Raw genomic sequence first — 26839 nt, forward strand, 5'->3', positions numbered from 1 at the left:
CCATTACACCCAACAATATTAATGACTTACTCTATTGTATTCTGTCCTATTATTAATTAATGATTATGATATATATTAAGTTTAAGATAAATTTTCTTATTAATGTATATCAATTGAATCAAATATTTGTTTTTAAAGTTTTAACTCCACATTAATTTTTTTTAATTTGTCCGTTTATTCGCAGTGATTAGGAGATTAATAGTTGTGTTTATGGTTGGTAGCTTTTTAACTCAATAGGGAACTTGGGTTGATATGGGCTCGACTCCACCTAAATAAAAAAATGTATTTAAATCTCTTTATAATTTATAAAATTTTAAATTAATAATAATAAAATTATATTTTAACTCTATGAACCAGCAAAATTTGTACAATTGATGATAATAATGTTAAGAAGATGTTTACTGCCACGTGGAAATTTTTGGAATCGTCCATTTGTTTTTATATTTGTCAATTTGCTTGAATGGTTAAGAGTAGAAAGACAAACTATAATTAAGTATACAAAACCAAACAAATTTCAAGGCTTTTCTCTTCAATTATTGTCGACCTTAGCTAAATTATATTAATAGTGACTTATTTGTTAGTAATTTTTATTATTTAATTATAAAAAAATTATGAAATAATTATTTAACTATAATATATATATAAAATAGTCATTTAACTATTCACTTATTTTCTTTTTTTATCAGCACGATAATTTTTATAAGTAGTATAATAACAACTTTAATCATCAATAGTTATATATTATGTTAATTTAATCTTAATTTTAAAACATTTAACTCTTAATATTTTCACATTGTGTAATTTAGTCATTTTTATAATTTTACTTTTCTTTGTGGTAGATATAGCACTTCTCTATAACAAATAAAATTGAAATAAACAAATGGAATTATTATAATGTATTTTTCAATTTTCTAAAGTGGTTCTATTAATTTACTTGGTCATCCTTTCCCACCTCTATAAATTGACATGGAGATCTAAAGCAACACATACCAACACAATTGACCTGTATAACCATGAAAACCACAAAAGCTTCTGTGTTTCTTCTTTTCATCATCTTCTCAGTCACACCATCATCCTTTTTGTTTGGTGGGGCCAACGCTACAAACGAACCTGTGCTCGACACTGATGGCAACGAAGTCCAAACAGGTACCGAATATTACGTTGTGTTGGCGATATGGGGTGCTGGTGGTGGGGGGCTTGCCCTAGGCAGGCCTAGCGGAAGCCCATGCCTGGAAGTCGTTGCTTATTAGAAGCTACCCATATCTTTGAAAAGTCAAAGATATGGGTGTTAGAAAGTTGGAACCGAAAATAAAAGAATTTATGGCACCGAAATTTGGTTTGAAATTTGGCATGGAATAATTGCAATTTTGGTCCCTAATTGTATAGGGACTTTGCAAGTTGGCCCTTGAACCTCAACTATAAATAGGCCTAATCATTTCTCATTTTCTTCATCCCATATTTATTATTCTCTACTTAAAGCATTATTCTCTGTCCCTATTTGTAAATTTCACTTGTATTTTTTGAGTGAAATATATTTGGTAGTGCCCGGGGACGTAGGCAAAATTTACCGAACCTCGTTAAAATTCTGGTGTTCTTTATTATTTATTTTTGCATATTTTGTGAATGTCATTGTAGTGATTTATTGCGCTATTAAATTACGATAGAGGGATATTCTGGCTAGTAAAGACCTGGTACTTAAGTGATCCTCGTGATCTGTAATAGCCTAAATTTTTAGTGGTGTTGAAACAGTGATTCGAGATCACTAAATCCAAAAAATGAGTAGAAAATATTAATAATTTAGTGAATATAAGTTAAATGTGAAGTTAGGAAAATTTTTGAAATAGCGAATAGTGTACTAGAAATAAAAATTAAATTAGAATCGGAAACGAGATATCGAGAGTTTGAAAATTTTTAAAACGAGCCATAAATATTTTTATAAATATTTATGGAGTGTTAATAAGTTAGTATTAAAGTTTCGTCAAGAAATTTTAAAGTTTCGATAGTTAATTGATTAAAAAGGATTAAATTGTAACAAATGTAAAATTATGGGAAATGATTAAATAGCTTAATTGATAAAAGAAAGAGGGTTTAAAAGGAAAATAGACCCAAGGTCTATTTGGGATGGACAGCAAGGTGTATGAAAGCAGGAAAATTGATGAATTAAGGGAAAAATTGAAATATTGCAAAATTTACTTAATAAACTAGGACTAAAGTGGAATTATCTAGAATTCTCATTATTTTTCTGCATTCTCATCAGCAAAAACACCATAGAAGGGTTTTCTTAAGCTGGTTTTTCATATTTTTACTGCAAGTAAGTTCAATTCTTGATTATTTCTTGAAATTTTTGTGTTTTTATGACTTTTACAACTAGGTCCACTTGTTGAATTCATTAGTTTTTGATTCTATGAAAGAAATTGGAAGTTGTTATGAATATCTGTTGGAAGTATATGATGATTTAGCATGGAATTAGAGTTTTAAATTGTTTATATGCTGATTTTATTGAAAGAATTGAATAGAAAGTGAATGTTTGGGACCTAATGGTGAAAGAGTTTGAAGTTAGTGTTTTATGTGAAAATTATGAATTTAAATAATTTTTAAATAACTTATAATGTCTAGGTAAAGAATTAATTGGGAAAAATTAGCTTCATTGAGGGATTAATTGAGCAAGGACTGAATTGTATGAACTGTGAAATTTGGGGCAAAAACCGAAATCAACATTTGCACTAAAACAGTTTTGGACAGCAGCAATAGTCTAACTTTTAAAAATCACCATAAATTTTAGAAATCGAATTAGAAGATGAAAAAAAGGTGAAATTAAAGCTTATTGAGTCTAGTTTCTCATAGAAGAAACAGTGTAAGCAACGGAATTGTAGATCATGAGATATAATAGATTTTGTGAGACACTGTCAGAATGATTTCGGGTTCCCCTGTTCTGACTTTGGAAAATCATCAAAAATTGTAGAAAAATAATTAGGGGCTTAAATTTATATTTTTAAAATCCTTAATGAGTCTATTTTCAATAGAAACAAACATGGACATCATCCAAATTCTGTACGAAGAGATAATTAATTTTTAGTGAAGTGTTGGAATTGTTAGACAGCAGAATAGGGGTGACTTTAAAGAATAAACTATACTTATTGGCTAAATAAAAAATTCTAAAAATTTATGATAAGAAGATATATGAGTCTAGTTTCAGGGAAAATTAGCTAATCCTAATTTGGAGTTCTGTAGCTAAAAATAAAAATAATTTAGTGACTATGGCACCGATGGACAGCATTGGAATATACATAAGTAAACAATTAAATTATAGATAATATTACTTATAAGCGGGTTGAAGATGAAGTCAATACTGATAAGTGAATGATTTTACAATGATAGATCGAGAACCCGAAGCAAGTCGAGGAAAAGAAAAAGTAGCTGATTAGTCCTTGAACTTTCACAAATTTTACAAATCGACCCAGGTAAGTTCATATGGTTGAAGTTTAATGATTATATGTAAATTTTATGAATTATATAATGTATGATGAAATATATTTATTGATGAATAGAGAATAAAATAACAACCCGAAAATCAAATAAATGATCAAATTGAGCAGAACGTCGGATTTGAGTACTTCTGATCAGTGACAAGTGATAACCGGTAGCCTCAGCTACACTTATCTGATCAGTGATAAGTGACAATTAGTGATAAGTGGTAGCTTTAGCTACACTTATCTGATCAGTGACAAGTGATAAATGCGATCAGTGTAAGACTGTGGCAGGACTATGACTTCAAAAAGTGATAAGTGATCATACGCAAGACCATAGTTATACTATGGCAAAGTGAAAGTGAAGTACTCAATTTTCCGTAACCGTTCCCTAATTTGGTTGAAGAATGATATGTGACAAACGGGCCAAAAAGAATTAAAGGAAATGGATGAGTGGTAGTAAGTTTATACAAAGGGAACTCACCAATGACTGTGGTTGACAGGTGAACTTAATAGTTGTGTATATTGTATAAGTGTATAAATATTTGGTAAGATTTATGTTTTATGTAACGCCCCAATTTTCGGGGATCCTGTGAATGTTGGCATAGGTTTAATCATGTTAGTGGGCCTCTAGAAGGCCCAAGCTTAAGATAGAACCCGGCAATTTTAGTTAATTTTTGTTCCATAAGAAAAAGGGGGTGAAATTATGAAATAAAACCTATGTGAAAATGTTTGAAAATGCTATAGGCTAAATTGAAGTGGCCAAATAAATAAGAGTGCAAAATAGGAGGATTTGCATTACAAACCTCCCATTTTACATGAAGTGGCCAGCCATCATGTTGTTGTAGACAAAATGTGCACTTGATATCCATAATTTATGGTACAAATTGATACAAATTGATAATAGGTTAGGTAAATGTTTCATGATAATGGGTTAGGTAAATGTTTCATGATAAGAATTTCATGTCTTTTGTATTAAAGAATTAAATGGATGAAATATAAAGTTTTATTAAAAGAAAAAGGGATGAAAAGAACAAAGTTTTGTCCATCTTTGTTCATCATAGCTGAAAGTTAGAGAAGAGAAAGGAGAGGAGAAAGCTCTTGAGTATTCGGTCATTAGGAGGAGGAAAATTGAAGGTAAGTTCTTGGTACCTTGCTTCTATTTTGAGGTTCATGAGTTCTTCTTGATTCTACCTTAACTCTTGAAGTATATTTTGATTTTTGGTTGTGTTGTGAGCATTTGGTCATGAATTAAAATGAAGGAAATGGTTGTTGTTTCATGTTCTTTTGATGAAAAATGGAAGATATGTGAAGTTGAGCCAAACAAATGAGCATGCATGTGCCTTAGATGCTAAAGGGAAAAATCGGCTAACATGTTGTGCTTTAGATTATGCTTAAGTAAAAATCATAGATATGTGATGATTGATTGGTGATATACATGTTTAAATAACATGCATGCAAGATAGGTGTATGAAAGAGTGATTTGGTAATAAATCTGCTTGGGACAGCAGCAGTAACGTGAATTTGAAAAATCACCATAAATTTTGGGAGATGAATTAGAAGCTGAATAAAATATGTAATTAAAGCTTATTGAGTCTTGTTTCTAATGAAATAAACAAGAACATATTTTGAATTCTGTACAATGAGAAATTTGATTCATAATGAAGAGTGGTCAGATTAGTCAAACAGTGAAACATGAGAAACTTTGAGAAAAATCTGGTATTGATTGGCTAAACCAAAAATTCTGAAAATTTTATGGATAGAAGATATATGAGTCTATTTTCAAGGAAAATTAACGGAACTTGATTTGGAGTTTCGTAGCTCCAGTTATAAATGATTTAGTGACTGTTGCTTAGGAAGACAGCTTGTAGTGAAATTATGATTATGTGGTAAACATTGACAAAAATTTGTTAATGAGTTGCTTATTATTTTCTTATAAGCTTACTATGATCTGTAGGTGTGGTTGGCCGAATATTGTAAGGGGTTAATACGTAGTTTGTATTTGAATAGTTAGATTAACGTGTTAGTAATCCAATTGTAGGCGGTTCGTGTGTGGATCTCGTCAGCATATCGTCGCAAACAGGTGTGTAACTAACACCCTCTTTCTTAGTCTGGATCGGCAAAAGTCGAAAAGCCGAAATGCTGAAAATCGGTATTTTGTAGATTTGCGAGTGTGCGAATGCTCGTGAGGTAAATCGATTAATGTTTTTGGTAAGCTGCAAAATTTGAACTGTAAAGTGCATGATTTCTGTGCCTTTGATATTTTTGGGCTTAATGGGCCAAAATTGGAATGATGGGCCAACGGGCCCAATTCGGTAAGAACCCTCGGTACGTGATTCTGTTAGTACGTGAAAAGTAGGAATATGCATGAAAAACCCTAAAATAGATAAATTACTGAAATACCTTTGAAAGTGGAAAATTTACAGTTTTACCCCTAGGAGATAAATTACCGAAATACCCCTAAGGTTAAATTGACCTAAATGCATGTTTGACTGTTGTTATTTACTGCATGCCATGTTGTTATTATCTGATGCATGGGACTGGGATATTGACGGAGGAAGTACTAAAAGTGGCTTGTCCACGTACTGGAGGCTTTGCCTCAATTTACTGTTAACTGAGCAACAAGGCTGCAACTGTGGAGTGTTGGGCTGGGTGGGTTGAGCTATTCCCCACATGGAGTGTATGGCTGGTACGGGTGGAGTGTAGTGGTTGGTGGGTTGAGTAGTCTCCCCAAATGGGCTTGCATATGTTTACTGATGTTGCATGTATTTTGAAATGGGCCTATGGGCCATACTGTTATCTGAATAAGGGGCTAAGGCCCAGTTTATTGTAATCTGAAAAGGGCTATGGCCCAGTACCATTGTTACTTGAATGGGCTTAGGCCCAATGGGCTTGAGCTGACTTGGGCTTTGAATGGGCTTTCCTTACACACTGAGTTTCCCCAAACTCACCCATTTTATTTTCATCCACGCAGGAAATCCCCAACCATAGTGGGCTTAGAGCTGTGAGGGAATTCGGAGTGGCCACCCGTTCTGAAAGTTTGATTTTCTTCTGGTGAACTGGACATCCTTTTATTTACGTTTGAAGTTTTGGGTTTTTAAATGTAATAAGGCCGGTTAATTATTTTTGATGGTTTTAATATGTATTACTAAGATAGGTAATCCTTATTTTAACTGTTGAAATTGGATAGCTTTAGGGCGCGTTTTTAAAAACAACAGTTGATTTCAAAATAACACGACAACAAGTAAAGCTTCCGCAATGAAAGTATTTTCCAAAATTAATCACTTTTCCTAAAAATGACTTAATCAAATCGGTTTCCTAGAAATATACATGACGTTAAGGTATGGAAATGGCGGTTTGCATGTCTAGGATTGGATCCGAAGGGAGTTTGGTACTTAAGCAGTCCGATGGACTCACCTCCTCTTTCCCGGTTTCCTACTTGGTGCACAGCTTCCATTAACTTTAACCTAAAATGAAATCATCTTTTAAAACACTCAGTAAGTTTTCTTTCTGGATCGAAAATGTTTTGAATGCTTCGATGTAGCATGTCGGATCCGGCCATAACGTCTGGGCCGGGTTTGGGGTGCTACATTTAGTGGTATCAGAGCCTAGGTTGCAACAACTCGGCTGTGGAATGGGTTTACAAAAATAAAGATTTTCGAAAGCGAAAATTTTATAAAGAATGCGAAAAACTCGATTTTCAAAATTTAGATCTTTAGAAGGTGGCATTCCGAATCTCCGGCCCAAGCCTGTAAGTATTACTCTGAACTTTTCTGAATATTTTCCTGAATTATCTGTCTGTACTGAAACCCTATTAGGATACTCTAGATAGGATGATACTGAAACCATAGGAAAATCTGATAAGTGTCTGAAACTGTAGCTAGACTTCGATTCTGCGAAAACAAACTCTGAACTACTGTCTGATTCGTAAAACATCTGTAATAAACACTGGAATATTAATTGATGCATAAAAATTCATAATTAAGATAATACGATATGAGTACAAGAGGCCGTGGACGGAGCCGAGGAAGTGCTCGAGCGAGATCTTCGTCTTCAAGACATATGCCGGCGGTGGATGCACCGGTACCACCGGCAACAGAGGTAGAGTCTCATGACCGCGGTGCCGAGGATGATGCCCTGTCACAGGCAATACTTCGTGTTCTGGAAAGGGTTGTCGGGGCAAGTACGGGCAATGGAGTTCGGGGATCTATTTCTGAACGACTTCGGGCTAACGGAGCGGAGATCTTTAGGGGCGTGTCTGGTATAGCCCCGAATGTGGCCGAGTATTGGTTGGAGGCCACAGAACAGATTTTGGACAACTTGGACTGCTCTGAGGAGATTGTGAGTGGGGTATCTGTACTAAGTCCTTTGGGTCACTCGGTTAGGGTAGACAAACTGTATAGGGATGTACCCTTAGAAACTCAAGGTAGGATTTTCCCTGGAGATCTGATGGAGTTACCGTTCGGAGAGTTTAATCTCATTTTGGGAATGGACTGGCTTGTTAAGCATAAGGCGACCCTGGATTGTGCTGCTAAACGAATGGTGTTAAGGACCACAAAGTATGAGGAGGTTATGGTGATAGGTGAGCGAATGGATTATTTGTCCAATGTGGTGTCGGCTTTAAGAGTCGAAAAGTGGATTCGGAAAGGTTGTGAGGCCTATTTGGCATTTGTAAGTCAGTCAGAAGAGGAGGGATTGTCAGTGGATAAAGTTAGGACTGTAAATGAGTTCCAAGATGTTTTTCCAGATGAGCTTTCAGGATTGCCTCCGAACCGAGAAGTGGAGTTTAGAATCGACTTATTGCCTGGAACGGCACCAGTGTCTATCGCACCGTATAAAGTGGAACCGAAGGAGTTGGTGGAGCTAAAGGCACAAATTCAAGAGTTGTTGGATAGGGGCTTCATTAGGCCAAGCGTGTCTCCATGGGGAGCACCGGTGCTATTCACAAAAAAGAAGGATGGTACGATGCGGATGTGCATTGATTATCGCCAGTTGAATAAACTGACGATTAAGAATAAGTATCCACTGCCAAGGATTGACGATCTGTTTGACCAACCTAGAGGAGCTTCTGTATTTTTCAAGATCGACCTTTGATCTGGATATCATCAGTTAAGGGTCAAGGAGGCAGATATCCATAAGACAGCATTCAGGACTTGGTATGGTCATTACGAGTTTCTGGTTATGCCATTTGGACTGATGAACGCTCCTGCAGCATTTATGGATCTGATGAATCGTGTGTTCCAACCATTTTTTGATCAGTTCATAGTCGTCTTTATTAACGATATCCTGGTATATTCTGAAACTGAAGCGAAACATGATGAGCATCTCCGTATAGTGCTGCAAGTGTTAAGGGAGAAGGAACTCTTTGTGAAGTTCAGCAAGTCTGAACTTTGGTTGAGGGAGGTAACCTTCTTAGGACATTTGTTGAGGGGATTAAGGTGGACCCTCGGAAAATTGAAGCGATTTTGGAATGGAAGCTACCTAGGTCAGTTTTGGAAATATGGAGTTTCCTAGGACTGGCAGGATACTACAGAAGGTTTGTGGAAGGTTTTTCTGTGATGGCAGCACCTTTGACAAAACTCATAAGGAAAGGAGTACAGTTTGTATGGACTAAGAAGTAGCAGGAAGCTTTTAAAAATTTAAAGAAAGTTCTGATTGAAGCACCTGAGTTAATTCAGTCGGAATCTAAGAAGGATTTTACTGTGTACAGTGACGCATCACACGTGGGTTTGGGCTGCGTGTTAATGCAAGAGGGTAAGGTGGTTGGATATGCATCACGATAGCTTAAACCTCATGAGGGGAACTATCCGACTCATGATTTGGAGTTGGCAGCAGTGATATTCGCACTTAAGATTTGGAGACATTACTTGTACGGAGAAAGGTGTATTATATACACTGACCATAAGAGTCTTAAGTATTTGTTGACTCAGAAAGAGCTGAACCTTAGGCAAAAGAGATGGATTGAGTTGCTTAAGGATTATGACTGTTCGATCGAGTATCACCCAAGCAAGGCTAATGTGGTAGCCGATGCTCTAAGTCGTAGAGTTGTATCTGATCTGAGAGCAATGTTTGCTCGTCTGAGTCTGTATGATGATGGAAGTCTGTTGGCTGAGTTGCAAGTGAGGCCAAGCTAGGTGGATCAAATTAAGGAAAAACAGTTGAACGATGAATCTTTGGTCGCTCGTTTTCAACAAATTAAGGAAGGGGAAACTTTTGAGTTTGGGAGCCAGAAGAGACGATGCAACAGCAATACCCTCATCTGTTTGGATTAGGTAAATTTCGAGGACAAAATTTCTTTAAGGAGGGTAGAGTTGTAACGCCCCAATTTTCGGGAATCCGGTGAATGTTGGCATAGGTTTAATTATGTTAGTGGGCCTCTAGAAGGCCCAAGCTTAAGATAGAACCCAGCAATTTTAGTTAATTTTTGTACCATAAGAAAAAGGGGGTGAAATTATGAAATAAACCCTATTTGAAAATGTTTGAAAATGCTATAGGCTAAATTGAAGTGGCCAAATAAATAGGAGTGCAAAATAGGAGGATTTGCATGACAAACCTCCCATTTTACATGAAGTGGCCAGCCATCATGTTGTTGTAGACAAAATGTGCACTTGATATCCATAATTTATGGTACAAATTGATACAAATTGATAATAGGTTAGGTAAATGTTTCATGATAATGGGTTAGGTAAATGTTTCATGATAAGAATTTCATGTCTTTTGTATTAAAGAATTAAATGGATGAAATAAAAAGTTTTATTAAAAGAAAAAGGGTGAAAAGAACAAAGTTTTGTCCATCTTTGTTCATCATAGATGAAAGTTAGAGAAGAGAAAGGAGAGGAGAAAGCTCTTGAGTATTCGGTCATTAGGAGGAGGAAAATTGAAGGTAAGTTCTTGGTACCTTGCTTCTATTTTGAGGTTCATGAGTTCTTCTTGATTCTACCTTAACTCTTGAAGTATATTTTGATTTTTGGTTGTGTTGTGAGCATTTGGTCATGAATTAAAATGAAGGAAATGGTTGTTGTTTCATGTTCTTTTGATGAAAAATGGAAGATATGTGAAGTTGAGCCAAACAAATGAGCATGCATGTGCCTTAGATGCTAAAGGGAAAAATCGGCTAACATGTTGTGCTTTAAAATGATGAAATGGAGATTATGCTTAAGTAAAAATCATAGATATGTGATGATTGATTGGTGATATACATGTTTAAATAACATGCAAGCAAGATAGGTGTATGAAAGAGTGATTTGGTAATAAATCTGCTTGGGACAGCAGCAGTAACGTGACTTTGGAAAATCACCATAAATTGTGGGAGATGAATTAGAAGCTGAATAAATTATGTAATTAAATCTTATTGAGTCTAGTTTCTAATGAAATAAACAAGAACATATTTTGAATTCTGTACAATGAGAAATTTGATTCGTAATGAAGAGTGGTCAGATTAGTCAAACAGTGAAACATGAGAAACTTTGAGAAAAATCTGGTATTGATTGGCTAAACCAAAAATTCTGAAAATTTTATGGATAGAAGATATATGAGTATATTTTCAAGGAAAATTAACGGAACTTGATTTGGAGTTTCGTAGCTCCAGTTATAAATGATTTAGTGACTATTGCTCAGGAAGACAGCTTGCAGTGAAATTATGATTATGTGGTAAACATTGACAAAAATTTGTTAATGAGTTGCTTATTGTTTTCTTATGAGCTTACTATGATCTGTAGGTGTGGTTGGCTGAATATTGTAAGGGGTTAATACTTAGTTTGTATTTGAATAGTTAGATTAACGTGTTAGTAATCCAATTGTAGGCGGTTCGTGTGTGGATCTCGTCAGCATATCGTCGCAAACAGGTGTGTAACTAACACCCTTTTTCTTAGTCTGGATCGGAAAAAGTCGAAAACCCGAAATGCCGAAAATCGGTATTTTGTAGATTTGCGAGTGTGCGAATGCTCGTGAGGTAAATCGATTAATGTTTTTGGTAAGCTGCAAAATTTGGACTGTAAAGTGCATGATTTCTGTGCCCTCGATATTTTTGGGCTTAATGGGCCAAAATTGGAATGATGGGCCAACGGGCCCAATTCGATAAGAACCCTCAGTACGTGATTCTGTTAGTACGTGAAAAGTAGGAATATGCATGAAAAACCCTAAAATAGATAAATTACTGAAATACCTTTAAAAGTGAAAAATTTACAGTTTTACCCCTAGAAGATAAATTACCGAAATACCCCTAGGGTTAAATTGACCTAAATGCATGTTTGACTGTTGTTATTTACTGCATGCCATGTTGTTATTATCTGATACATGGGACTGGGATATTGACGGAGGAAGTACTAAAAGTGGCTTGTCTATGTACTGGAGGCTTTGCCTCAATTTACTATTAACTGAGCAGCAAGGCTGCAACTGTGGAGTGTTGGGCTGGGTGGGTTGAGCTATTCCCCACATGGAGTGTATGGCTGGTACGGGTGGAGTGTAGTGGTTGGTGGATTGAGTAGTCTCCCCAAATGGGTTTGCATATGTTTACTGATGTTGCATGTATTTTGAAATGGGCCTATGGGCCATACTGTTATCTGAATAAGGGGCTAAGGCCCATTTTATTGTAATCTGAAAAGGGCTCTGGCCCAGTACCATTGTTACCTGAATGGGCTTAGGCCCAATGGGCTTGAGCTGACTTGGGCTTTGAATGGGTTTTCCTTACACACTGAGTTTCCCCAAACTCACCCCTTTTATTTTCATCCACGCAGGAAATCCCCAACCATAGTGGGCTTGGAGCTGTGAGGGAATTCGGAGTGGCCACCCGTTCTGAAAGTTTGATTTTCTTCTGGTGAACTGGACATCCTTTTATTTACGTTTGAAGTTTTGGGTTTTTAAATGTAATAAGGCCGGTTAATTATTTTTGATGGTTTTAATATATATTACTAAGATAGGTAATCCTTATTTTAACTGTTGAAATTGGATAGCTTTAGGGCGCGTTTTCAAAAACAACAGTTGATTTCAAAATAACACGACAACAAGCAAAGCTTCCACAATGAAAGTATTTTCCAAAATTAATCACTTTTCCTAAAAATGACTTAATCAAATCGGTTTCCTAGAAATATAGATGACGTTAAGGTATGGCAATGGCGGTTTGCATGTCTAGGATTAGATCCGAAGGGAGTTTGGTACTTAAGCAGTCCGATGGACTCACCTCCTCTTTCCCGTTTCCTACCTGGTGCACAGCTTCCATTCACTTGAACCTATAATGAAATCATCTTTTAAAACACTCAGTAAGTTTTCTTTCTGGATCAGAAATGTTTTATTCCTATGAACTTACTAAGCTTTTATAAGCTTACTTGAATGTATTCAATGTCTCTTGTAAATTGACGTGGAAAAATACGGAGGATCGGATCAACACAGAGGATCACACTATCCAGATTATCTCCGGTAGCTTTTGTAAATTTCCTTTTGGATTTATATGGCATGTATAAGGTTTGATGATTATATAAATACTAAGACTTGTTTAATGAATATACATTAAAGTAAAGAATGATGAATATGTTTAATAGTATAATTATAATAGTAATATAATTTGGTATCAAATTGTTTGAAATGAATTGGTTGGTTGGATTGGTCTCAGTTTTAAAATTTGCAGGGAAGGTTAGATATTTATAAAGGGGTTATATTGAGCAAAAAAAAAACTTTGGGATTTTGGGAAAAGTTCCCTATGGTTCGATTTAATTCTGGTTTGGTCTCGAAGTATGTTTTGGGCTTTGGAGGCCATCTAAAGGACGCCATGACATGTTTTAGTAAATGAATAGTATTTAACTCGTATTAATGGAAAATTAATTTGATAAACTCCGGTAATGCCTCCTACCCTATTCCGGAGACAAATACGGGTAAGGGGTGTTACATTTAATGGTATCAGAGCCCAGTTTAACCGGTTCTCGGAACATGGGTTATGTGTAAAGTGTTTAGAAATACATGCCATATAAATCTATGATAGTGTGATGTGTATGATCCGATCTAATCTTTGTCATTTTTATAGATACTCTCTGATTATAAAGATGTCAGATAGACCTGAACGCACTGAACAGTAGGAAGCTAATAGTAAAGTGCAGACTTCTAAACAAGTAACAAGTAGTGATACTCCAATTTCTATGATGTGAGAGCGAGAACTTAAAAATATGATTTATGGAGTTATGAATCAGTGGTATAAGGAGATGGTACAAGAAAGAAGTCAGGCTCAACCACCTCCTCCCCCTACTGCACCACCTGTGGTACCTCCGGTTGCTCTTCCACCTCTTTCAATAATTGAAACTAGTAAACGTTCTCTGATAGAAAAGCTTAAGAAGTTTGGAGCTGAGGAATTTTGAGGGAGATCAGATGATGACCCTGTAAAAGCTGAGTATTGGCTACAGAGTTTGGTAAGAATTTTTAAATAGATGGCTTGTTCTCCGGAGGATTATCTACGATGTGCTGTCTCATTGTTAAAAGAAAAAGCATATAACTGGTGGGAAACTGTGGAAGCTGTAGTACCTGCAGAGAAGCTTACTTGGGAATTTTTCCAGAACGAGTTTAAAAAAGAAATATGTGGGGAAAAGATATCTAGACAAGAAAAAGAGAGAATTTCTTGATCTACGGCAGGGAAATAAGTCAGTGGCTGAATACGAAAGAGAATTTGTCTACCTTAGCAAATATGCTCAAGACATTGTACCTACTGAAGAAGAAATGTGTATCAGATTTGAAGAAGGGTTAAATGATAAGATTAGAATGATGATTGGGGCTAGTGAAATACGAGAGTTCGTTGTTCTGTCAGACCATGCTCAAAAGCTCAAAGAAGTATATAACAGAAAAATACAGCGAGATCGGAAAAATAAAGAGTCATTTAAAAGAGGTGCTTCTGAGTCATTTTCAGATTTGCCGGTGAAAAAATCTAGAGAAGAAATTAGTCGAACTACATCCGTGCCGGGAAGATTGGGTAGAGGTAAATCAAGACAATTTGATTTCAGGGTATTTGATAGACCTGCAGCAAGTGTGAGCAGTGTTCAGAATACTCCCCGGCCTAAGTGTCAATATTGTGGAAGACATCATTTCGATGAATGCAGGACTAAGATGGGGGCTTGTTATAAATGTGGGGCTACTGATCATCTTATTCGAGATTGTCCCATGTGTAAAAAGATGAAGTGGATCAGAAAGAGATACAGAGAACCACTCCCCAAAGAAGTAGACGTTTGGGCCAGAGCAGTGCTACAGGGGCTACCCGTTTGGGTATGAGAGAACCAGTTAGTCAATCAGAGAATAGAGCACCAGCACGTACCTATGCCATTCGAGCAAGGGAAGAGGCTACGGCTCCTGATATAATTGCTAGTATTTTCTATCTTTATGATGTTACTGTTTATGCATTAATAGACCCTGGGTCTACTCATTCATATATTTGCACTATGCTAGCATCTGAAAAGAAATTATCTGTTGAGTCCACTAATTATGATATACAAGTCACTAATCCATTAGGTCAAAGTGTGATGGTTAATTTAATATGTCGAAATTGTCCACTGAAAGTGAAAGGCTGTGAATTCCCAGCTGATTTGATGTTGTTACCCTTTCGGGAATTTGATATTATTCTGGGGATGGATTGGTTAACAAAACATGACGCTGTAGTGAACTATCGGGAGAAATGGATTGATTTGGAAAATCAGACAGGAGAAATGATTTCGGCTGAGTTTGGAAATATGAAAGATAATGTCCAAATTATTTCAGCCTTTTCAGCTTAAAAGCTAATACAAAAGGGTAATGAAGCATATTTAGCTTATATTCTTGATACTCGGGATTCTGAATCAAAGTTGAAACAGTTGCCAGTTGTTAATGAATTTGATGATGTGTTTCCTGAGGAATTGCCGAGTTTACCGCCAGATCGTGAAGTTGAGTTTGTGATTGATGTGATCCCGAGAACAGGTCCAATATCCATAACACCATACAGAATGGCACCGGCGGAATTAAAAGAGTTGAAGACTCAGTTGCAAGAATTGTTAGATAAAGGGTTTATTAGACCGAGTACATCTCCTTGGGGTGCACCTGTTTTGTTTGTGAAAAAGAAAGATGGTTCGTTGAGATTGTATATAGATTACAGACAGTTAAATAGATTACAGACCGAGATTGTATAAAGATGATTTATTCGATCAATTGAAAGGTGCTGCTGTGTTTTCAAAAATAGATCTTCGATCTGGGTATTATCAGCTAAAAGTTAAAGAATGTGACATGCCAAAAACTGTCTTTAGAACTCGGTATGGTCATTATGAGTTTCTGGTAATGCCATTTGGTTTAACTAATGCTCCTGCTGCATTTATGGACTTGATGAATTGGATTTTTCAACCTTATTTGGATAGATTCGTGGTTGTATTTATTGATGATATACTGATCTATTCGAAGACCGAGCCTGATCATGCACAACACTTGAGAAGTGTGTTACAGACTTTGAGAGAGAAGCAGTTGTATGCAAAGTTCAGCAAGTGTGAATTTTGGCTACATAAGGTTGGATTTCTGGGTCATATTATTTCAGCTGAAGGAATTCAAGTAGATCCAAGTAAAGTGTTAGCAGTGGTGAATTGGAAAACTCCAAAGAACGTAACAGAAGTGCGGAGTTTCCTGGGATTAGCGGGATACTACCGCCAATTTGTTAAAAATTTTTCAATGATTGCCTTGCCGATGACTCGACTACTTCAGAAGAATGTTGAATTTGTATGGTCTGAAGAGTGCCAACAAAGTTTTGACCAGTTGAAGAAGATGTTGACAGAAGCTCTAGTGTTAACTCAGCCAGAATCAAGTATACCATATGTTGTGTATAGTGATGCATCTTTAAATGGTTTGGGTTGTGTTTTAATGCAGTCAGGGAAAGTAGTGGCATATGCTTCTCGGCAATTAAAACCACATGAAAAAAATTACCCTACCCATGATTTAGAGTTGGCCGCGATTGTGTTTGCTTTAAAAATCTGGAGACATTATTTATATGGGGAAAAATGTTATGTGTATACCGATCACAAAAGTCTGAAATATTTGATGACACAGAAAGAGCTGAACTTGAGACAGAGACGATGGCTCGAACTATTGAAAGATTATGATCTTGTTATTGATTATCACCCGGGGAAAGCTAATGTGGTCGCTAATGCACTTAGCCGAAAACCATCATTGTTTGCACTTCGAGCAATGAATGTTCATTTCTCTGTTAATGAAGATGGTTCAGTATTAGCAGAATTGAAAGCAAAATCTACATTCCTTCAACGGATCCGTGAATTACAGAGTGATGATCCTAAACTAGTACTGAAATGACAAACGGTTCAGGATAATTTGAGTTCAGAATATAGCGTTGATGATGGTGGTATGTTGCGTTATCGTAATAGAATTTGTGTTCTGAATAATTCAGAATTGAAAAATGATATTCTTGCTGAAGCTCATAATAGTAAGTATTCTATTCATCCGGGTAGTACAAAAATGTATTGCGATTTAAAAAGAATGTATTGGTGGCCTGGTATGAAATGAGAGATTTGTGAATTTGTTGCAAAATGTCTAATCTGTCAGCAAGTGAAAGCAGAGCATCAAGTACCAACGAGTTTATTACAACCTATTATGATTCCTGAATGGAAGTGGGAACACATTACGATGGATTTTGTATCAGGATTGCTTGTGACTCCGAAAAAGAAAGATTCAATCTGGGTTATCGTTGATAGATTGACAAAGTCGGCACATTTTATTCCAGTCAGATCAAATTTTTCATTGGAGAAGTTAGCAGAATTGTATATTTCTGAGATTGTGAGATTACATGGAGTTCCAGTATCTATTATTTCGGATCGGGATCCGAGATTTACTTCGAGATTTTGGAGTAAATTACAGGAGGCTTTGGGCACTAAATTAAATTTCAGCACAGCTTTTCATCCTCAGACAGACAGGCAGTCAGAACGAGTGATTCAGATTTTAGAAGATATGTTAAGGTGTTGTGTACTTTAGTTTGGCAGCAGCTAGGAAAGGTATTTACCTTTAGTCGAATTTGCTTATAATAATAGTTATCAAACTAGTATTAAAATGGCACCATTTGAAGCTCTGTATGGAAGAAAGTGTAGAACTCCATTATATTGGTCTGAATTATGTGAACAGAAACTAATGGGAGTGGACTTGATTCGGGAAACCGAAGAAATAGTTCGTATTATTCGAGATTGTTTAAAAGCTGCTTCCGATCGGCAAAAATCATATGCAGATTTAAAGAGAAGAGATATAGAGTTTAATGTGGGTGATCGTGTATTCTTGAAAGTGTCACCGTGGAAGAAAGTTTTGCGGTTCGGTAGAAAAGGAAAACTCAGCCCACGATTTATCGGGCCGTATGAAATCATTGAAAGAATCGGTCCGGTAGCTTATAGATTGGCTTTGCCCCCGGAGCTTGAAAAGATTCATAATGTGTTTCATGTGTCTATGTTGAGACGGTACAGATCAGATCCATCACATGTAATTCCTCATACAGAAATAGAGCTCCAACCCGACATGACTTATTCAGAAGAACCGGTGAAAATTCTAGCTTGGGAAATTAAAGAGTTAAGGAACAAACGGGTACCGTTAGTAAAAGTGTTGTGGCATCGACATGGTGTGGAGGAGGCAACCTGGAAAACAGAGGAATCAATGAAATCACAATATCCGAACCTATTTTCAGGTAACAAATTTCGAGGACGAAATTTTTTAAGAGGGGGAGAATTGTAATAGCCTAAATTTTCAGTGGTGTCGGAACAGTGATTCGAGATCACTAAATCCAAAAAATGAGTAGAAAATATTAATAATTTAGTGAATAGAAAATATTAATAATTTAGTGAATATAAGTTAAATGTGAAGTTAGGAAAATTTTTGAAATAGCGAATAGTGTACTAGAAATAAAAATTAAATTAGAATCGGAAACGAGATATCGAGAGTTTGAAAATTTTTAAAACGAGCCATAAATATTTTTATAAATATTTATGGAGTGTTAATAAGTTAGTATTAAAGTTTCGTCAAGAAATTTTAAATTTTCGATAGTTAATTGAATAAAAAGGATTAAATTGTAACAAATGTAAAATTATGGGAAATGATTAAATAGCTTAATTGATAAAAGAAAGAGGGTTTAAAAGGAAAATAGACCCAAGGTCTATTTGGGCTGAACGGCAAGGTGCATGAAATCAGCAGGAAAATTGATGAATTAAGGGCAAAATTGGAATATTGCAAAATTTACTTAATAAACTAAGACTAAAGTGGAATTATCTAGAATTCTCATTATTTTTCTGCATTCTCATCAGCAAAAACACCATAGAAGGGTTTTATTAAGCTGGTTTTTCATATTTTTACTGCAACTAAGTTCAATTCTTGATTATTTCTTGAAATTTTTGTGTTTTTATGACTTTTACAACTAGGGTCACTTGTTGAATTCATTAGTTTTTGATTCTATGAAAGAAATTGGAAGTTTTTATGAATATGAGTTGGAAGTATATGATGATTTAGCATGGAATTAGAGTTTTAAATTGTTTATATGCTGATTTTATTGAAAGAATTGAATAGAAAGTGAATGTTTGGGACCTAATGGTGAAAGAGTTTGAAGTTAGGGTTTTATGTGGACATTATGAATTTAAATAATTGTGAAATAACTTATAATGTCTAGGTAAAGCATTAATTGGGAAAAATTAGCTTCATTGAGGGATTAATTGAGCAAGGACTGATTGTATGAACTGTGAAATTTGGGGCAAAAACTGAAATTAACATTTGCACTAAAACAGTTTTGGACAGCAACAGTAGTCTAACTTTTAAAAATCACCATAAATTGTATAAATCCAATTAGAAGATGAAAAAAATATTAAATTAAAGCTTATTGAGTCTAGTTTCTCATACAAGAAACAGTGTAAGCAACGGAATTGTAGATCATGAGATATAATAGATTTTGTGAGACACTGTCAGAATGATTTCGGGTTCCCCTGTTCTGACTTTGGAAAATCATCAAACATTGGAGAAAAATAATTAGGGGCTTAAATTTATATTTTTAAAATCCTTAATGAGTCTATTTTCAATAGAAACGAACATGGACATCATCCAAATTTTGTACGAAGAGATAATTAATTTTTAGTGAAGAAGTGTTGGAATTGTTAGACAGCAGAACAGGGGTGACTTTAAAGAATAAACTGTACTTATTGGCTAAACCAAAAATTCTAAAAATTTTATGATAAGAATATATATGAGTCTAGTTTCAAGGAAATTAGCAAATCCTAATTTGGAGTTCTGTAGCTAAAGATAAATATAATTTAGTGACTATGGCACCGATGGACAGCATTGGAATATACATAAGTAAACAATTAAATTATAGATAATATTACTTATAAGCGGGTTGAAGATGAAGTCAATACTGATAAGTGAATGATTTTAAAATGATAGATCGAGAACCCGAAGCAAGTCGAGGAAAAGAAAAAGTAGCTGATTAGTCCCTGAACTTTCATAAATTTTACAAATCAACCCAGGTAAGTTCATATGGTTGAAGTTTAATGATTATATGTAAATTTTATGAATTATATAATGTATGATGAAATATATTTATTGATGAATAGAGAATAAAATAACAACCCGAAAATCAAATAAATGATCAAATTGAGCGGAACGTCGGATTTGAGTACTTCTGATCAGTGACAAGTGATAAGTGGTAGCCTCAGCTACACTTATCTGATCAGTGATAAGTGACAATTAGTGATAAGTGGTAGCTTTAGCTACACTTATCTGATCAGTGACAAGTGATAAATGTGATCAGTGTAAGACTGTGGCAGGACTATGACTTCAAAAAGTTATAAGTGATCATACGCAAGACTATAGTTATGCTATGGCAAAGTGAAAGTGAAGTACTCAATTTTCCGTAACCGTTCCCTAATTTGGTTGAAGAATGATATGTGACAAACGGGCCCAAAAGAATTAAAGGAAATGGATGAGTGGTAGTAAGTTTATACAAAGGGAACTCACCAATGACTGTGGTTGACAGGTGAACTTAATAGTTGTGTATATTGTATAAGTGTATAAATATTTGGTAAGATTTATGTTTTATGCCTATGAACTTACTAAGCTTCTATAAGCTTACTAGAATGTATTCAATGTCTCTTGTAGATTGACGTGAAAAAATACGGAGGATCGGATCAACACAGAGGATCACACTATCCAGATTATCTCCGTTAGCTTTTGTAAATTTCCTTTTTGATTTATATGGCATGTATAAGGTTTGATGATTATATAAATACTAAGACTTGTTTAATGAATATACATTAAAGTAAAGAATGATGAATATGTTAAATAGTATAATTATAATAGTAATATAATTTGGTATCAAATTGTTTGAAATGAATTGGTTGGTTGGATTGGTCTTGGTTTAAAATTTGCAGGGAAGGTTAGATATTTATAAAGGGGTTATATTGAGCAAAAAAAAAAACTTTGGGATTTTGCGAAAAATTCCCTATGGTTCGATTTAATTCTGGTTTGGTCTCGAAGTATGTTTTGGGCTTTGGACCATCTAAAGGACGCCATGACATGTTTTAGTAAATGAATAGTATTTAACTCGTATTAATGAAAAATTAATTCGATAAACTCCGGTAATGCCTCCTACCCTATTCCGGCGATGAATACGGGTAAGGGATGTTACATGATCCACCTCTCTTTCCTGGGAATTGAACTTAGTGTGATTTTTCAGTACAATAATTTTACTCTTTTACACGCTTCCATGCAATAATTGGTATCAAAGCTAGATTCGTACTTTGGGAATACGACAATTTACGATACTATTTATGTATACGGCACTGTTCACGTATACAGTAGTTGGGATTGAGGAGAAAAATGGTAGAGGCATCGTCATCAGCAAGGACTACTATGACCAATGCAAAATTTGAAGTAGAGAAATTTGACGGTACCAATAATTTTGGTATATGGCAATGTGAGATCCTGGATGTCTTATGTCAGCAAGAGCTAGATATAGCCCTTGAAGAAAAACCTGACAAGATGGATGACAAGGAGTGGGCCAAGATCAATAGACAGGCGTGTGGTACAATCCGCCTATGTTTGGCCAAAGAGTAGAAGTATTCTGTCATGAGGGAGACATCAGCGAAGAAGTTATGGGATACACTGGAAGAAAAGTTTTTAACGAAAAGTCTTGAAAATAGGCTTTATATGAAAAAGAAACATTTTCGATTTACGTATGCTCTCGGTATGTTGATGAATGACCATGTGAACTCATTCAATAAAATTTTAGCAGACTTGCTAAATTTGGATGAAAATTTTGAAGATGAAGATAAGGCATTATTGTTGTTGAATTCCCTTCCTGATGAATATGATTATGTTACCACCACATTACTTCATGGGAAGGACACGATCACATTTGATGCAGTCTGTAGTGCGTTGTATAGATCTGAGACTCGAAAGAAAGATAAAAGAGATCACAGAGATACAAATGCAGAAGTCTTAACAGTAAGAGGTCATTCACACAGCAGCAAATCTGTTAGAAGGGGAAAGTCCAAAGGGAGACCCGCCAAAGATGAATGTGCCTTTTGTCTTGAGAAAGGGCATTGGAAAAAGAATTGTCCTAAGCTACAAAAGGGCAAGGCTATTTCTAATGCATGTGTAGCGGAGCATGATGAGGAGTCAGACTTTAGCTTGGTTGGCATGGCAATGGTATGTCATACGGATGGGTAGATTTTGGATTCAGGATGTACTTACCATATGTGTCCTAATAAGGACTGGTTTTCTAGTCTTAAAAAGCTAGAATGTGGAGTTGTTCTTATAGGCAATGATAGTGCTTGTAAGACAATGGGAGTGGGTACAATCCAATTGAAGAATCACGACGGCTCAATCCAAGTCTTGACAGATGTTCGCTACGTACCTAGCTTGAAGAAAAATCTCATATCATTAGGGGCCCTAGAATCTAAAGGGCTCGTAATCATTTTGAGAGATGGATTACTAAAGGTAGTAACCGAGAAATTGACAGTAATGAATGGCACAAGAAGAAATAACTTGTACTTTTTAAATGGAAGTACAGTTATTGGATTAACATCAATAGTTTCTACGAAAGATGCAGATTCAGAGGTTACCAGATTATGGCATATGCGATTGGGACATGCTAGTGAAAAAGCTTTGCAGACTTTAGCGAAGCAAGGCTTGTTGAAAGGTGCAAATTCTTGCAAATTGGAATTCTGTGAACATTGTGTTCTGGGAAAGCAGATGAGGGTAAAATTTGGTTCAGCAATTCACAATACGAAAGGAATTTTAGACTACGTTCACAGTAATGTGCGGGGACCTACCAAAGTGGCTTCTTTGGGAGGTATGCACTATTTTGCTACTTTTGTTAATGATTATTCAAGAAAAGTATGAGTGTATCTAATGAAAAGAAAAAGTGAAGTTTTGGATGCATTTCTGAAATGGAAAAAGATGGTGGAGACTCAGACTAGTCGAAAGGTCAAACGACTTCGATTAGATAATGGTACTGAGTACAAAAATGATCCATTTCTACAAGTATGTCAAGATGAGGGCATTGTGCGACATTCACTGTTCGGGATACACCACAGCAGAATGAGGTGGCAGAATGCATGAATCGGACTATACTAGAGAAAGTTCGATGTATGTTGTCCAATGCTGGATTGGGCAAGGAATTTTGGGCTAAAGTAGTTACATATGCGTCCATCAGCTGCAATAAATGGAAAAACTCCTATGGAGTTGTAGACTGGTAAATTTGCTACTGATTATGATTCTTTACATATATTTGGTTCCACTGCATATTATCATGTAAAAGAATCTAAGTTAGACTCAAGAGCAAAGAAAGCATTATTCTTGGATATAACTGATGGAGTAAAAGGATACCGTCTCTGGTGTCCTGATACAAGGAAGATTGTTTTCAGTAGAGATGTGACTTTTGATGAATCAACCATATTAAAGTACAAGGATTCACAAAAGGATGACAAAACTAGTAGTACTTTGCAGCAGGTGGAGCTTGAAAAGGTTAACGATGATCCATCTAATATTGGAGGGACAAATGATGAAGAAGTTTCATCCCAAGAACCTCTACAGCAACAAGATTCAATTGCATATAGGAGACCAAGAAGAGAGATTCGTAAGCCTGCTCGTTTTGATGATATAGTGGCCTATGCACTTCCAATTGCAGATAATGACGTTCCGTCTACTTACACAGAAGCAATAAGTAACTCTAATGGTGTAAAGTGGAAGCAAGCCATGAATGAAGAAATACAGTTTCTTTATAAAAATAGGACTTGGGAGTTGGTGACACTGCCCAAGGGAAAGAAGGCAATTAGATGCAAATAGGTATATGCAAAGAAGGAAGGATTTCCTGGTAAAAATGAAATTCGATACAAGGCTAGATTGGTAGCAAAAGGTTACGCTTAGAAAGAAGGAATAGACTACAATGAAGTGTTTTCTTCAGTTGTGAAGCATTCATCCATTCGGATTTTGCTAACCTTGGTTGCTCAATATGATCTTGAACTAGTTCAGCTTGATGTAAAGACCGCGTTTTACATGGTGATTTGGAAGAGGAAATCTATATGACTCAGCCAGATGGATTCAAGTTGCTGGAAAAGAAAATTGAGTTTGCAAACTGACAAAATCGCTTTATGGATTGAAGCAATCTCCGAGGCAGTGGTACAAGCGATTTGATCAGTTCACGAAGGGGCAAAGGTACACAAGAAGTAAATTTGATCATTGCATGTATTTTCAGAAGCTACAAGAAGGAACTTTCATTTACTTGCTCTTATATGTTAATGATATGCTAATAGCATCTAAGAACAAAGTTGAGATTGAAAGATTGAAGACTCAACTCAATCTCGAGTTTGAGATGAAAGATCTAGGTGAAGCTAAGAAGATTCTCGGCATGGAAATATGGAGAGATAGAGCTCATGATAGAGTTAGCTTGTCTCAGAAGCAGTTTTTGAAGACGGTACTACATTATTTGGCATAAATGAGCATACAAAACCTGTAAGTACCCCATTGGCTTCTCATTTCAAGCTTTCTGCACAATTATCTCCTTCGACGAATGCAGAACGAGAATACATGTTGTAAGTTCCGTATTCTAATACAGTGGGTAACTTGATGTATGCAATGGTGTGTACAAGACCTGACATTTCACAGGCAGTTAGTATAGTGAGCAGGTATATGCATAATCCTAGAAAAGAACATTGGCAAGCTGTGAAATGGATTCTACAGTATATTCAGAAGACCGTGGATGTTGGATTACTGTTCAAGCAGGATAATACACTTAGTAAAGGTGTTATTGGGTACGTTGATTTTGACTATGCTAGTGATTTGGACAAACGAAGATCAACCACCGGTTATATGTTTACACTTGCTGGAGGACCAATAAGTTGGAAGTCTACACTACAGTTTACAGTTGCATTGTCAACCACAGAAGCCGAATACATGGCTATAACAGAGGCTGTAAAGGAAGCTATTTGGTTACAAGGTATGGTTAAAACCTTGGGATTGGTTCAGGGGCATATTAACGTGTATTGTGATAGTCAAAGTGCTATTCATTTAGCAAAGAATCAAGTCTATCATGCACGTACAAAGCATATTGACGTACGATTCCATTTTGTGCAGGAAATTATTGATGAGGGGAAAATTTGTCTTCAGAAGATCAAGATTGCAGATAATCCCGCAGATATGATGACCGAGGTAGTAACAGCAACCAAGTTCGAACATTGTTTGAACTTGATCAATATCCTACAAGTTTAACAGTTGAAGAAGGCACTATCAAGTATTGTTGTCAAAGGTAGAAAGAATTGTGTGAAGATAAGATTATCCTAATCAAATCTTCAAGGTGGAGATTATTAGAAGCTACCCATATATTTGAAAAGTCAAAGATATAGGTGTCAGAAAGTTGGAACCGAAAATAAGAGAATTTATGGCACCGAAATTTGGTTTGAAATTTGGCATGGAATAATTGCAATTTTGGTCCCTAATTGTATAGGGACTTTGCAAGTTGGCCCTTGAACCTCAACTATAAATAGGCCTAACCATTTCTCATTTTCTTCATCTCATATTTGTTATTCTCTACTTAAAGCATTATTCTCTCTCCCTATTTGTAAATTTCACTTGTATTTTTGGAGTGAAATATATTTGGTAGTGCCCGAGGACGTAGGTAAAATTTTCTGAACCTCGTTAAAATTCTGGTGTTCTTTATTATTTATTTTTGCATATTTTGTGAGTGTGATTGTAGTGATTTATTGTGCTATTAAATTATGATAGAGGGATATTCTGGCTAGGAAAGACCTGATACTTAGTGATCCTCGTAATCCACCTCTCTTTCCTAGGAATTGAACTTAGTGTGATTTTTCAGTACAATAATTTTACTCTTTTACACGCTTTCGCGCAACATTGTTCAAAGACGATCTGGTGATGATGGTATACTGGTGATATTTTCTAGCTCGGACTCCAACGATGGAGTTGTTCGCCTGTCCTCTGACATAAACATAGAGTTCGTTCCGCTCAGAACAAGACTTTGCCGAACAACAACGGTGTGGAAGGTCGATGATTACGACCATTCAGCCGGAAAATGGTGGGTGATAACCGATGGGATTAAAGGGAACCCGAGTGCCGACACTTTGACCAGTTGGTTTAGAATAGAGAAGGGGGTGTTCTTGGTTACAAATTTAAGTACTACCCCGCAGTATGTGGAACATGCCCAGCTTTATGCAACGAAATCGGGAGAGACTCAAATGGAGATATGGTACGTTTTGCTCTCTCCACTGACAATGGATGGCCATTTATCTTTAAGAAAAAAGAAAGTTCACTTCGGGGGATTCAACTATTAGGACTTGATTGAAAGCAATCATTATGCATGACTATGTAATATGAGTTTCAAGTAAAAATTTCTAAGAGAGCTTATTGTTAAGGCTTGCCTTGTTTGAAGCAGCAACATGTATATGCTTACTTACAGGGTTTGTCTCTCAGAGTCCTACTTTGTACTCTTTTCAGCTTAATGAATAAACTCTTTACTTATTTACTTTTTTTGTTGCCATTGATTCTAGTATTAGACTCATTAGCTTGGATACATTGCCTTGCAATTAACAACAAAATTAGCCAAAAAAAGAGGTAAGTGAAAAATTGTAATACTAAATCTCGAACATTGTTAGCAACATGCTAGTGTGCATAGATAAGTAACATTACACTATTAAGAGGAGATGCTGTTTTTACAAAATGCATGTCTGCATGATTACAGGTGTCACCAAGTAAATGACACAAACAAATGGCGGCTGCATGAAAATTGCAGAAAACCACTAAAACCACAAAAGAAAAACCAAACAAACAATCAAAAGAAACCCACCATTTTCTGAGGAAACCTCCAACAGAACTAGGAAAAATAAACAAAAAGTAAACCA

The 26839-nt window shown here is 35.8% G+C and overlaps 1 pseudogene; it reads left to right on the forward strand.

The window, feature by feature from the left end:
* Window positions 1–877: 877 nt before the first annotated feature.
* Window positions 878–26283, forward strand: LOC107895861 (21 kDa seed protein-like; annotated as a pseudogene).
* The last annotated feature ends 556 nt before the right edge of the window (window positions 26284–26839 follow it).

This window comes from Gossypium hirsutum, chromosome A10 (genome assembly GCF_007990345.1).
Source record: "Gossypium hirsutum isolate 1008001.06 chromosome A10, Gossypium_hirsutum_v2.1, whole genome shotgun sequence".
Classification (NCBI taxonomy): Eukaryota; Viridiplantae; Streptophyta; class Magnoliopsida; order Malvales; family Malvaceae; genus Gossypium; species Gossypium hirsutum.